The following is a 14,596-nucleotide window of genomic DNA, read 5'->3' on the forward strand; positions in this document are numbered from 1 at the left end:
AGCCATGGACTCATTTCTACGTCCATTGTTTTAATAGTTTTTAGTCCACAGTCAGCTCCTCACAAACCTTTTTATTTTAGCTGTGTAACTATATACGTCACTACGTAGTGAAGTACAATTGCAGAAGGATTTTGAAAAGTTTTTAAAAAGTTAATTTTAAAAAGTCACAAAAGATAAATTAGTAAATAAACCTACAAGTTTGACCACCAAAAAAGGCAAAGCCAGTTCAGACAAATATAAAGTCAGGCAGTGATACAGTGGAAATACTAAACCTACAAATACTACCCTGAAAAAACTCAAACAGATTTATTGCAAAATCATCTTTATTGTTAAAAATTGTTTAAAAATAGTACAGCAGAAGATGTGAAAGATATACCAATCAAATATGCCCCATGGCACTATAAAGTCATCAGTTTGTCAACCTTCAATATCAAAAGAATAACATATATTAGTAGTCATAATAAAAAACTGTGATTTATGACACCAAATAAATAAATTATGGCAATATATCAAAAAATAAAAAAAGGGTCACAAAAAAGTAACACAAAATAAGGGATCATTCACTAACAAATGACTCAGGCTAATGGGAAAACCTACAATTTTGACCACCAAAGAGAGAGACCATAGTAACAAAAGAACAACCAGGTAATTACTCAGTGGTAAATTAATGCCTATAAAACTACCCAGAAAAAAAATTCAAATGATTTTAAATCAAAGTAAATCTTTATTACAATACAAAAAAATACACAAATACACAGCATTTAAAAATGTAGACATGATTGAATGGCACATGAAAAAATTGATAGTAATACAGTACGCACAGCTGCCAGCGTGAATTTTAAACTATCATAGGTAATTATTATATGAAAACTGACAGTGTGCAAGAGGTGTTTACAATCACCCAACAGTGGGAATAATGAACATATCAAATATAACCTGCGCCAAAAAAATAAATGGTGAATACTACATAGTAAGATGACATAGGCATAATATGATAGCAATGTGAAACAATGTAAGAATCAATAAGATGGCAGATAAATAAGATAATAAATATGTAAAAAAAATCTGATACAGAAGTAGTTAGACTGCCAAATGCAAATAGATGATTGTACCACATTGCTACATATTAATAAAACCTTACCAATGAGACGCCCTGACAGCATTTCGCCGTGGCTTTTTCCAAGGGCATATGTTGATATGTACATATACATATATGTACATATGCTCTTGGAAAAAGCCACGGCGAAACGCTCCAGGGTGTAATTGGTAAGGCTGTTCTAATATGTAGCACTGTGATATTTTTACAGCAGGCATTTTTTTGATACCTTTGTATTAATCTTTCCTATTTCAGGCTTTATTACAAGTCTCCTGATATCTACTATTATTATACTGTTATAAGTGTTTATTTGCCTATACCATACCATCTTGTTACAGTTACTACCCCATTAGCCTGTGTCATTTCTTAGTGAATGATCCCCTATTTTTTGTTACTTTTTTGTGACCCTTTTTTTATTTTTTGATATTTTGCCATAATTTATTTATTTGGTGTCATAAATCACAGTTTGTACTACTAATATATGTTATTCTTTTGATATTGAATGTTAACAAACTGATGACTTTATAGTGCCATGGGGCATATTTGATTGGTATATCTTTCACATCTTCTGCTGTACTATTTTTAAACAATTTTTAACAATAAAGATGATTTTGCAATAAATCTGTTTGAGTTTTTTCAGGGTAGTGTTTGTAGGTTTAAAAAATAAATTAGGTTAAAAGGTGTGAATCAGGAATACCACACCCATATTGTCTAACTGAGAAAAACAAACAAATTAAACTAAGTTAATTTAAAAAATTGCAAATAAAATATTAAGGTGCAAAAAAAATCACTATTACAACCCTTTTTACTACAGAAAAACTCAGAAAGACATTAATGAATTGGGCCTTACGACTTCATTATGAATAGGTAACGTTTGTAGCTTTATTACTTGTATGAGAAATTGTGTTTGTGATAAATGTTGGACTCCAGCGCTAGTTCTTGAGTGTTCACACTGCCTTTATGACACATAAGAAGATGCCTAGTGGAAAATAGACAAAGGGTTGGGTGTCAGCTCACCAATCTGGGTACTCTAGATGAGAGTTAGCAAGAAGCCTCGCATGGACCAGGTCAGAGCAACATCTCAGGCAATGAGACAGCAAGCAGAAAATTACAACAAAATAATACCATCCACCTTGTGTAAAAAAAGAATAGTCCAGTTGGAGAATTAATCAGAATTAAACGTAATTGTTCAGAAGATAAAACTTGCCAAACAAAGGAGCAGAACTAGAATGGAAATGGTAAACAGGTGAATACGCCAGAAGGTGAGTACCGTATATTAAATGGGGCGGGGGCAGGGGGCTTAGAATTAAAGCACCACTCCAGCTCTAAAAAAATGATGGTGTGGTGATTTAACAAATGGAATTTAAACAGAGACAGCCACACAGAATACAGACCATGACTAAAGCTAAGTTACAAAACATGTAGGTCCGCTACGAGGGGCTGCTGATAAGTCTTTGGCTTTGTGATCTTTTTTTGTTTCTATGGTAACGAATGTTATATCACATGAAAGCCTTTTGTGTCTAATATACAGTACAGACCAAACGTTTGGACACACCTTCTCATTCAAAGAGTTTTCTTTATTTTCATGACTCTGAAAATTGTAGATTCACATTGAAGGCATCAAAACTATGAATTAACACTTGTGGAATTAAATACTTAACAAGAAAGTGTGAAACAACTGAAAATATGTCTTATATTCTAGGTTCTTCAAAGTAGCCACCTTTTGCTTTGATTACTACTTTGCACACTCTTGGCATTCTCTTGATGAGCTTCAAGAGGTAGTCACCGGAAATGGTTTTCCAACAGTCTTGAAGGAGTTCCCAGAGATGCTTAGCACTTGTTGGCCATTTTGCCTTCACTCTGCGGTCCAGCTCACCCCAAACCATCTGGCTTGGGTTCAGGTCTGGTGACTGTGGAGGCCAGGTCATCTGGCGCAGCACCCCATCACTCTCCTTCTTAGTCAAAGAGCCCTTACACAGCCTGGAGGTGTGTTTGGGGTCATTGTCCTGTTGAAAAATAAATGATGGTCCAACTAAACGCAAACCGGATGGATTAGCATGCCGCTGCAAGATGCTGTGGTAGCCATGCTGGTTCAGTATGCCTTCAACTTTGAATAAATGCCTAACAGTGTCACCAGCAAAGCACCCCCACACCATCACACCTCCTCCTCCATGCTTCATGGAGGGAACCAGGCATGTAAAGTCCATCCGTTCACCTTTTCTGCGTCACACAAAGACAGTGGTTGGATCAAAAGATCTCAAAATTTGGACTCATCAGACCAAAGCACAGATTTCCACTGGTCTAATATTTATTCCTTGTGTTCTTTAGCCCAAACAAGTCTCTTCTGCTTGTTGCCTGACCTTAGCAGTGGTTTTGTAGCAGCTATTATACCATGAAGACCTGCTGCACAAAGCCTCCTTTTAACAGTTGTTCTAGAGATGTGTCTACTGCTAGAACTCTGTGTGGCATTGACCTGGTCTCTAATCTGAGCTGCTATTAACCTGCGATTTCTGAGGCTGGTGACTCAGATAAATTTATCCTCCACAACAGAGGTGACTCTTGGTCTTCCTTTCCTGGGGCGGTCCTCATGTGAGCCAGTTTCTTTGTAGCGTATGATGGTTTTTCCCACTGCACTTGGGGACACTTTCAAAGTTTTCCCAATTTTTCTGACTGACTGACCTTTATTTCTTAAAGTAATGACTTCCACTCACTTTTCTTTACTTAGCTGCTTTTTTCTTGCCATAATACAAATTCTAACAGTCTATTCAGTAGGACTATCAGCTGTGTATCCACCAGACTTCTGCAGAACACAATTGATGGTCTCAACCCCATTTATAAGGTAAGAAATCCCACTTATTAAACCAGACAGGGCACACCTGTGAAGTGAAGACCATTTCCGGTGACTACCTCTTGAAGCTCATCAAGAGAATGCCAAGAGTGTGCAAAGCAGTAATCAAAGCAAAGGGTGGCTACTTTGAAGGACCTAGAATATAAGACATTTTCATTTGTTTCACACTTTTCTGTTAAGTATTTAATTCCACATGTGTTAATTCATAGTTTTGATGGCTTCAAAGTGAATCACAATTTTCAGAGTCATGAAAATAAAAAAACCTCTTTGAATGAGACGGTGTGTCCAAACTTTTGGTCTGTACTGTATGTTTTCAAAATTTTGTGTTTGTTGCTTATGGCAACAGTGTTCTACGCACGCGGGAGTCTAATGCGATATTCCCAGCAACTGAGAGCAGAGGAGTGATAAAATTCTTGTTTCTGCAAGGAATGTCCGCGAAGGATATTCATGGTGATATGTCGCAGACATTGGGGGATCAATGCCCTTCATATTACATAGTTAAGAACTAGGTTGTCAAATTTAAAATGGGCCACTTCAGCACCAGTGTTGAGGAACTTCCTGGACGACTGAAAGGGGTTGTTGTTCCAGAGATCGTCAATGCTCTGCACAACTTCATACTGGAGAATCGACAAATTTTAGCTAAAGCAATAGCAGACATCATGGGGATTTCCCGTGAATGCGTTTGTGTCATTATCCATGAACATTTGGACATGAGGAAGCTATCTGCAAAGTGGGTCTCCAAATGTTTGACAACAGATCAAAGAAGCGTGCGAGTGAAAAATTCCCGATCCATTTGTCAGCGTTTCTGGACTGATAGGAACTTCCTGGATCGACTGGTCACTATGGACGAGACCTGGATTTATTTGTATGACCCTGAAAACAAGCAGCAGTCAAAAGAGTGGATGCACAGTGGTTCTCCTCGTCCAAAGAAGTTCAGGGTGCAAAAATCAGCCACTAAGGTGATAACGTTTATGTTCTGGGATAAGGAGGGCATGCTGCTAGTGGACTACCTTCAAAAGGATTCCACCATCAAATGCAAGGTATTACATTGAACTTTTGGACCAATTGAAGGCAGCTCTGAAGGCCAAAAGGTGCGGCAAGCTGTTTAAAGGAATCTTGTTCATGCAACACAATGCCTCCACTCACATTGCACAAGCGACCACGGCAAAACTGGCAGAGCTGGGCTTCCAGCTGGTAGACCACCCACCTTATTCACCAGATCTAGCTCCCTTTGACTATCATCTGTTTCCAAACCTGAAAAAACACCTCAATGGCACCACTTTTCACACCATTTCTGATGCCATGACTGCTACAGATGCCTGGTTTGAGGCACAATCGAAATCCTTCTTTTTGTTAGGCTTACAGAACTTGAAATACTGATGTAAGAAGTGTGTTGACATCAGTGGAGTCAAACTGAACTCAGGGCCCCCATTTTCTTAGGGACCCCAGCGTTTGTATTCCGAGTTTAGGATTGTTTAAGGTCCTTTGATGACTTCCCAGTCATTTGACCATGATGTAACCAAAGGTTTTTTACTTGATGGAGTCTAAAAGAACTGAAGAGGAGACAGGCTGGTATGCAGGACTGGCATTAGGGGGAAGGGAGAGTAAACTGGGAAATTTCGCAGTGCCCCAGATCTCCTAGCGCCCCCAGCGTTTCTATCCTGATATGATAAGATTGCTTAACGACCTTTGTGACATCACGACCATTTAACCATGATGTTACCAAAAGCCTCTTAATTGCAGGAGTGTAAAGCTGAAGAGGAGACAGGCTGGTATGTATGGGTTTGTGTGTGTGCTTGCATCTTTGCATTTGTGTATATATATATGATACATATGTGTTATACACAAGGTTTGGAGAGAGAGAGAGAGAGAAAGAGAATCCGGATCGTGCACCCCGAATCCCGGGTACTGGTCGGACTCGGATCGGGCGCTCAAACCGTGCGGATCCGGATTTTGCGGATCCGGGTCTGCTCAACACTACAAGTGAATGAGAACATCCAATGGACATTTGACTAAAGGAAATTTATTCCTGTTCATACAAAGAAATTGCACTCAAGACATTGGATAAATTAAAAAATAAGTTTTTTTATTGAGATAATTAAAAATAGGTGGACATAATCACAACGGAGAAATAAAAGAGGATGTTCAACACAACCAGAAAGGTATGTATATTGACAGGTAAATAAACTAACTATTGAATTTATAGTTACAAAAAATGTAAAAATCACCTGTAAAAAAAAATTACATAACCGCACGAGAAAAATTGTTTAAACTGCCTAAAGCAATCAGTACCAGATGACCGTGAATAATAATAATAATAATAAAAATGTATTGTCAATTATAAACCAAGGTTTAAGGGTTAAACACAAGGTAGTTATGTAGTTATGTGCAACATAGATATCAATCACAAAAATCCAAGTAAATTAGTAAACAATACACTGACGTTTAATGTGCAACTACTGAATGTACTTTCCTGATGACCACCCAAGGAGATCAATACCGATGTAAGCAGTTAAAAGATATAATAGAAAAAGCAGTGGTTAATACCTAACATGGATGTGCGGTGCCATCTGATCCCGACGCGCGTTTCGACGTGTTGTCTTTTTCCAAGGGAAATAGAAATTTACTACTATTTCCCTTGGAAAAAGACGAAACAAGCGTCGGGATCGGAGGGCACTGCACATATTTTTAAATTTATCCAATGTCTTGAGTGCAATTTCCTTGTATGATTTATGTTCAGCTTGCGCTGACGCAAGATGCATATTTAAGTTTGGCACTTGCTAATTTCACTAATTATAATTTATGAGAAGCAATTTTTTGAATATTATTCTTGTCCAGTTAAAGTGAATGTACAATTATGTTATTATATAAACAGGCTTTGATAGAAACATATTTTAAATTGATTTTTAATTTGTTTATGTTTTATTTGTAAAAGAGAGGCAAATTACGTCACTATCCATATAAAAGAAATGTTCATATATTCCACTTTTCCCATTGGACAATTAAACAAGCAAAATGGGCTGTCAATTTCTTGTAGCCGATCACTGAAATGATGGAAGCCAGTCATTTTGTGGCAGGGCTAAAAATCAGTTGAAGTATGGTTTTATAATTAAGGTAATTTTCATGGCTCAAAACGTATGGCCACGGCTGTACACAGAGATATGGGTATGTTAGTATCCTCCTTTCATTCCCTATTCTTTATTGGTCAGGTGGAAATCTTGGAGACAGTAATATGTTATAATAGTCTATGACATTTCACCAACAATCAACTGATTTATTGCAACTGGCTTAAAATATAAACGCTGTTTTAATTTTTATTTTATAAATCAATAGAACACATGAAAATAAGTAACTTTGTAATATTTCTTATCAGACAAATCTGCTTCTTTCTCTGCCAGAATGGATCAGTCATTATCACAATTCTCAATTCTGAGGTAAAATCTGTATTCAGTGAAGACTTTCCCATTACTGAGATAGGAGATGGTGGCTCTGCCCCTCCTCAATCTTCTATCTACATAGGCTCTCATCAGTAACAGCCGCCATCTCCTATCTCAGTAATGGGAAAGTTGTCACTGAATACAAATTTTACCTCAGAATTGAGAATTTTGATGATGACTGATCAATTCTGGCAGAGAAAGAAGCAAATTTGTCTAAGAAATATTACAAAGTTGCTTATTTTCATGTGTACTATTGATTTATGAAATAAAAATTAAAACAATGTTTATACTTTAAGCCAGTTGCAGAAAATCAGTTGATTATTGGTGAAATGTAATATACTATTTTAGCATATTACAATCTCCAGGTTTTCCTCCTGACCAATAAAGAATAGGGAATGAAAGGATCACCTTGTTGAGGTTATCGGGCTCACATGGATTGGCCAATAGATAAGCAAAGAATCTCCCTTTGCCAATATTTCCAGCAGTAATGCAATGTCTGTCTCTTTACTCATTTTCACATTAGCTATGTATTTATCTCTTTTTCTGGTGCCCACAGTGCTTTTTTTCAGCACAAAAAAGCATGTCTTAGCAGGAAATAAGCTGCTGAAAAAAATGTCCTTTTTTCATGCTTTTTCACATGCTTTATTTCATGCTTTTTTGTGCTTTCACAGCAATTGCAGGAGTTCAGACACTGTATCCTCGGGATTTCCACCGGGTCTCTGGCTGATGTCATAGCTGGGACCCAGCTCTCACTGGAGAGGTGCCTGTGCTGCTCCCAGCAATTTAACCCCCTGACTGCTGCGATCAGTGCGATTGCAGCAGTCAGAAGTCAGCGAAAGGGATCTCTTACATCTCCCTGGCGATTGGGTCCCATGAAAGTGATCACGAAGGCTTGATCACTGCCAAAGTAACCCTGGTCATCACTATGATGACCCAGGCTTACTGAACTGATCATCTCACAGAAAAGGGCACCTACATCACTGTACTTCCCTAAAGCAAGGTTCTGCGGTAAAGACCGCAAGGCCTAGGTGCAGGGAAACCCGGTAACGTCACAAGGTGAATCAAGTTCATGCCCGTAGATCTGCAGGAAACCCCAGTGATCCATCGGCATGAGCGCGATTCACCTTGAGACGTCCCTCATGTTACCTGCAGTCACAGATGAACGTCTAGCTGTGACTGTCACTAACCTGAGTGACATCACCACTGATGACGGCTCACTCTCTGCCTGCAGTTGCAGCATTCGGTCATGTTCCATGATTGCAAGCTGTAATATCAGATGTAGCAGTGCTGAAATCGTCATGGTACCTCATGTGGATTACAAAGGTGTTTTTGGAGTTAATAAAATGGTGAAAGAGGGTGTATTCTTTTTCTTTTATTTCAAATGAAGGATTTTTTCCAGTGTTTATTTACTTTCACTTACAGATTAGTGATGGGGGTGTCATAGACGGGTAAGGTGCTGGGCTTGTCACATCTAATGGATGAGACAATCCCAGGCGGCTGCAGGTTGCTAATTCTTAGCATGGGGTGGTCCCAGTAACCATGGGACTCACCAGGCTGAGAATACCAGCTGTCAGACTTTATCATGGCTGGGTATCTAAATTAGGAAGGGGGGGAAACCACACGCTGTTTTGTTTTTTTAAATTATTTATTTAATATATAATATATATTTTTAATTATTTATTTATTTATTTATTTAAATAATTAAAAATAAATAAATAATAAAAAGCTGCATGGGGTTACTCTTATTTTGATACACAGCCAAGCGCACAGCTGGGGGTTTCAGCCTGGAGCCGACTTTATTTGTGCTGGTATCAATACGCCGATTGTTTTATGTATTTATTTTATACCGCAGTATAGACCCGGAGACAGCGCCTGTGAGTCTAACCAATCAACAGACGCTGTGTGGGGCAGGGTCTGACTGCAGCAAATTAGATAGATACGCCGGTGGGCGGTGAAAGCAGTGAATATTCATTAGAGATAATTGTTGGACCCAGAAGTAACGCTGCTGTGTCACCCCAGTGGTTCGGTTGCCACAATAACATTGCCCTCCTCACAGGGGGTGATGCTATGCCTGGATGCAAGAGGGGGGTCTCCCATGCTAGGTACACTAGCACTCAACACTTCCTACTCCAGACCAGAAGGGGTAGCTCGAGAACCCAGTTTGAGGGGAGCTCTGCATTCTGGCCTGGAGGAGGAGTTAGGAACACACAGACACACGAAAGTGAAACTAAACTAAGAGAACAAATCAGGAGTGGTGAGAAGACGTCGCTGAGAAGAGAGCTGTACCATAGCTCCCTCAGGACCAAGCACAGAGAACAGGGCAACAGAGTCCTAGGCTGCGTGGGTACTAAAGTCTCACAAGCAAAATCCGAAGGGCAGGAGACTACAGGTCTTCTGGCCCACAGAGTGCCCGGAGTACAGCAGCATACTAGAGCCAGGAGCCGTCATAGAAGAAGCTGCACCAGTAAAGGACTCACGCTGCCCGCCATACGGGTGAGAAGACAACTTCTTCAAGCAGTGGTATAGGAAGAAGTCAGTATTGTTCAAGAAAAACATGATTTTCATGCAGGACAATGCTCCATCACATGCATCCAACTACTCCACAGTGTAGCTGGTAACTGGTTTTAGACCAGTAAAGGTCTAAAAGATGAAAAAATAATAACATGGCCCCCTTTGTTTACCTGATCTGAACCCCCCTAGAGAACCTGTGGTCCCTCATGAAATGTGAGATCTACAGGGAGGGAAAACAGTACACCTCTCGGAACAGTGTCTGGGAGGCTGTGGTGGCTGCTGCATGCAATGTTGATTGTAAACAGATCAAGGTACTGACAGAATCTATGGATGGTAGGCTGTTGAGTGTCATCATAAAGAAAGGTGGCTATATTGGTCACTAATTTTTTTGGGTTTTGTTTTTGCATGTCAGAAATGTTTATTTCTAATTTTTGTGCAGTTATATTGGTTTACCTGGTGATAATAAACAAGTGACAAGGGAATATATTTGTTTTTTATTAAGTTGCCTGATAATTCTGTACAGTAAGGCAGGCTTTGCACGTTGCGACATCGCAAGCCGATGCTGCGATGTCGCACGCGATAGTCCCCGCCCCGTCGCAGGTACGATATCTTGTGATAGCTGGTGTAGCGAACATTATCGCTACGCCAGCTTCACATGCACTCACCTGCCCTGTGACCGTCGCTCTGGCCGGCGACCCGCCTCCTTCCTAAGGGGGCGGGTTGTGCGGCGTCATAGCGATATCACACGGCAGGCGGCCAATAGGAGCGGATGGGCGGAGATGAGCAGGATGTAAACATCCCGCCCACCTTTTTCCTTCTCATTGCAGCCGGGAGGCAGGTAAGGTGATGTTCCTTGCTCCTGCGGCTTCATACACAGCGATGTGTGCTGCCGCAGGAACGAGGAACAACATCGTACCTGTCGCGGCAGCGTAATTATGAAAAAGTCGGAGCCTGCACCGATGATACGATAACGACGCTTTTGCGCTCGTTAATCGTATCATCTAGGCTTTACACACTACGATGTGGAAAGTGACGCCGGATGTGCGTCACTTTCGATTTGACCCCACCGACATCGCACGTGCGATGTTGCAACATGCAAAGCCGCCCTAATAGTTACCTGCACAAACAGATATTCTCCTAAGATAGCCAAATAAAAAAAAAAACACTCCAACTTCCAAAAATATTACGCTTAGATATTTATGAGTCTTTTGGGTTGATTGAGAACATATTTGTTGATCAATAATAAAAAAAAAAATCCTCTAAAATACAACTTGCCTAATAATTCTGCACACAGTGTAGTTTTTCTATAGATCCCGTTATCTATGCTAGTGTATACAGGGACGGTTAGGCAGGGATTAGCGATATGCACCAAGAACTGCTCATGGTTCGGGGTGCATACTGCACCTGACAAGTTCCCTTTAAATCAAGTCATTTTCACAAAGCCGCAGTCCTTCATAACTGCAGTGCATATGAATGAGGAGCATTTAGCACCGTAAATCTGACTCAGTATTTCTCTTTTGCAGATTTCCATCTAATAAATCAATTAAACTTTTCCTTTAAAAACATTCATTTTCAATAGAACCATTTTCAATCATTTTGAAACAAAGTGAAAAATGTTTTTTTGGAGGGAGAAATGTCAATTAATGCTACATAGTTTGATACTCTGTGATTATAGCACTATTCTCTGATGTTTATAGGCAGACTATAAGAACCTCTTATTCCTTTCTATGAAAAACAATGTGGTTGTCAACTTTTTTAAAAAAAACATTAATTCACAGATTCCATTGTATAAGGTGTGTGGGTGTCCTGAATGCTTCATCAAAATGTAAAGTGGCTGTACAGCAAACCAAGCATGGAAATTCTGCAATGTACTTTATGATTGTCCGCACCAGAGGCGCCTGCCTCATTCATTCACTGCTTCATTCTTCTCTCATCCACACTGACAATATTATTATGCAAAATCCAACAGATCCATTATATCTACAGTTTTTCCTCAAATTTCTTCTTTAAACTGGATGTATCGCTGTTGTCTACACTTATCATATGGCTGCATGATGTAGATATCAATTGATTTGTGGCTGACTGCACGGGACTCTGTAAATCAACCAACATGCTCTGGCAGCTATAGAAAATAAAGACCGTAATGGTATTTGTGAGATTTAGCAATTTAGCATGAAAAATTGAATGCTATATTCCATCAAACAATAAATCAATCTAGAGTTAAAACTGTAAGTGCAGCCATTATTCTTCTACTGTGGAGGCTGTGGTGAGGTTACACGTAGGTTAGGGACCCCAAAAATAGAGACTACCTTGGCGTTTGGGTTTGGGGCTCCTTTGCATTGATCAAAACAATGGCTAAATATCTCTCATTCCTATTATTCATAGCAGTTATGCACATACCATTTTCATGTTTTTCACTTTTTTCAGATAGTCCATTGTATTTTTAAGTCTAGTATTCCCATAGCAGTTTTGCTTTTCATTATTCCCCTATAAATTGTGACTGGTGTGCAACTCTTTATCCTATTGTTTAGTTGTATATGTTTGAGTCTTGCACCTTGTTCACACCATTGGTGTTCCAGACGTACATTCTTTAATTTGTATGCATTTTCTGTCTGAGAACCCTGCCCCACTCATAGCCATGTGTCTTATTTCACATATATAGCTTGGTCCTTTGCTTCCCATACAGAGCAAGTTTTTTAACTGCAGGTGAGGTTACACGTAGGTTAGGGACCCCAAAAATAGAGATTACCTTGGCGTTTGGTTTTGGGGCTCTTTTGCATTGATCAATATAATGGCTAAACATCTCTCATTCCTATTATTCATAGCAGTTATGCACATACCATTTTCATGTTTTTCACTTTTTTCAGATAGTCCATTGTATTTTTCAGTCTAGTATTCCCATAGCAGTTCTGCTTTTCATTATTCCCCTATACATTGTGACTGGTGTTCAACTCTTTATCCTATTGTTTATATTTATGCCACCAACAGTACACACCTTGTATACCAGCCACGGAGCTCGAAGAAGTACCAGCAACAGTGTCGCTGTTGGTACCCGCCATACCAGTGATCAAGTTGTGGTTTATCCTCATTACCCTATATCTCAACTCAACATTTTACTTTAAAGGCTTTTCCATTTTGTTTTCATTTTGTCAGCAATGAACATACAATTTGGGACAGATTTGTTAATACAGTGTTACATTTAGACAACTAAGGGCGGCTTTGTACACTACGACATCGCAGGTGCGATGTTGGTGGGGTCAAATCGAAAGTGACGCACATCCGGCGTCACTTGCGATTTCGTAGTGTGTAAAACCTTTTTGATACAATGAACGAGCGCAAAAAAGTCGTTATCGTATCATCGGTGTATTCTCCGACATTTCCATAATGCCGATGCAGAGACAGGTACGATGTTGTTCCTCGTTCCTGCGGCAGCACACATCGCTGTGTATGAAGCCGCAGGAGCGAGGAATATCTACCTGCCTCCCGGCTGCAATGAGAATGAAGGAGGTGGGCGGGATGTTTACATCCTGCTCATCTCCGCCCCTCCGCCGCTATTGGCCGCCTGCCGTGTGACGTCGCTATGACGCCACACAACCTGCCCCCTTAGGAAGGAGGCGGGTTGCCGGCTAGAGCGATGGTTGCAGGACAGGCGGCCAATAGCGGCGGAAGGGTGGAGATAAGCAGGATGTAAACATCCCGCCCACCTCCTTCATTCAGGGGCTGATGTCCACACCAGGTGGGGTGGAGCCAGGCGGTTGGCCCCACCCACCGAGGAGTTCACAGTCCTGGAGGCGGGAAAAGGAGATCAGATAGAGATAGAGTTTGGAGGAGCAAGAGTGAAGTGGTAGTTGAGGAGCAAGAGCAAACTGACCGTGTCCGGGTACGTGGCCCGGGCACCGGAGAGCAAGGTTGGCAGACAGTGGTGACCGTCTACAGGAGAGGCCAATTGACGCACAACCGTAAGGACCGGGGACGGGCGGTGGCCCGCCGGTACCGGATCGGGGAGCGAAGAGAAGCCAGCACCATCCTGCAGGGCCTACAGACCCCGACCAGGCTTGGAGTCACCGTTAAACCGGTCAAATCTGTCAGCGACGGGAACCTCCGGGGTTTCCCAGCAGTAAAGAAACGACTGAAGGCAACCGCTCAACCGTGAAGGGAAACACAGCTACCGCCACAGCTAGAGTTCCCAGGGCCAGCGCCTGCGGGCAAAAGGGGCTCCTCTGGCAAACACACCGCTGGGGAGCGGGCTACCGGTGGGAAGCCATCAGCGCCGAAAACACAACAAAGGTGCAGGGAGAGACAGTCACCGCCAACCTACCGGGAGTGATCACCGCAGCCGCCTGTGGGACCCATCCATCCAGCCGTCTGTTTTACCAGAGACTCCGTGTACGTTACTGGCTGAGTGAGTACCACCGTGCCGTCTGGCACTGCGCTGCCCCCCGCGACCCTGCACCTCGCCAAACCCCGCCATCCACCTTCCAGTGAACATCACCGGGCCCCGGGACCACCAAAATTCCCCCTACCCACAGAGGGGAGAGAACCATCCCAGCTGCTCCCTGTCATCGCTCCCGGAATCCCCGTACAGAGCAGCGGTGGTGTCCCGACCTCACCACATACCGTGGGTGGCGTCACAAACCGACATCCCAAACTCCAACAAACCATCCCTTTCACTCACGGGCGAGGAGCGCCGCTCGAGTCCCCGGG

General features: G+C 41.5%; 1 protein-coding gene across 1 annotated transcript in view; it reads left to right on the plus strand.

Annotated features, from left to right (window-relative positions):
* Positions 1-14,596, plus strand: part of LOC142303990 (gonadotropin-releasing hormone II receptor-like) — a 91,335-nt gene that overhangs the window by 56,076 nt on the left and 20,663 nt on the right. The gene's annotated exons all lie outside the window — the stretch shown is intronic.

Source organism: Anomaloglossus baeobatrachus, chromosome 4 (genome assembly GCF_048569485.1).
Source record: "Anomaloglossus baeobatrachus isolate aAnoBae1 chromosome 4, aAnoBae1.hap1, whole genome shotgun sequence".
In the NCBI taxonomy this organism is placed as follows: domain Eukaryota; kingdom Metazoa; phylum Chordata; class Amphibia; order Anura; family Aromobatidae; genus Anomaloglossus; species Anomaloglossus baeobatrachus.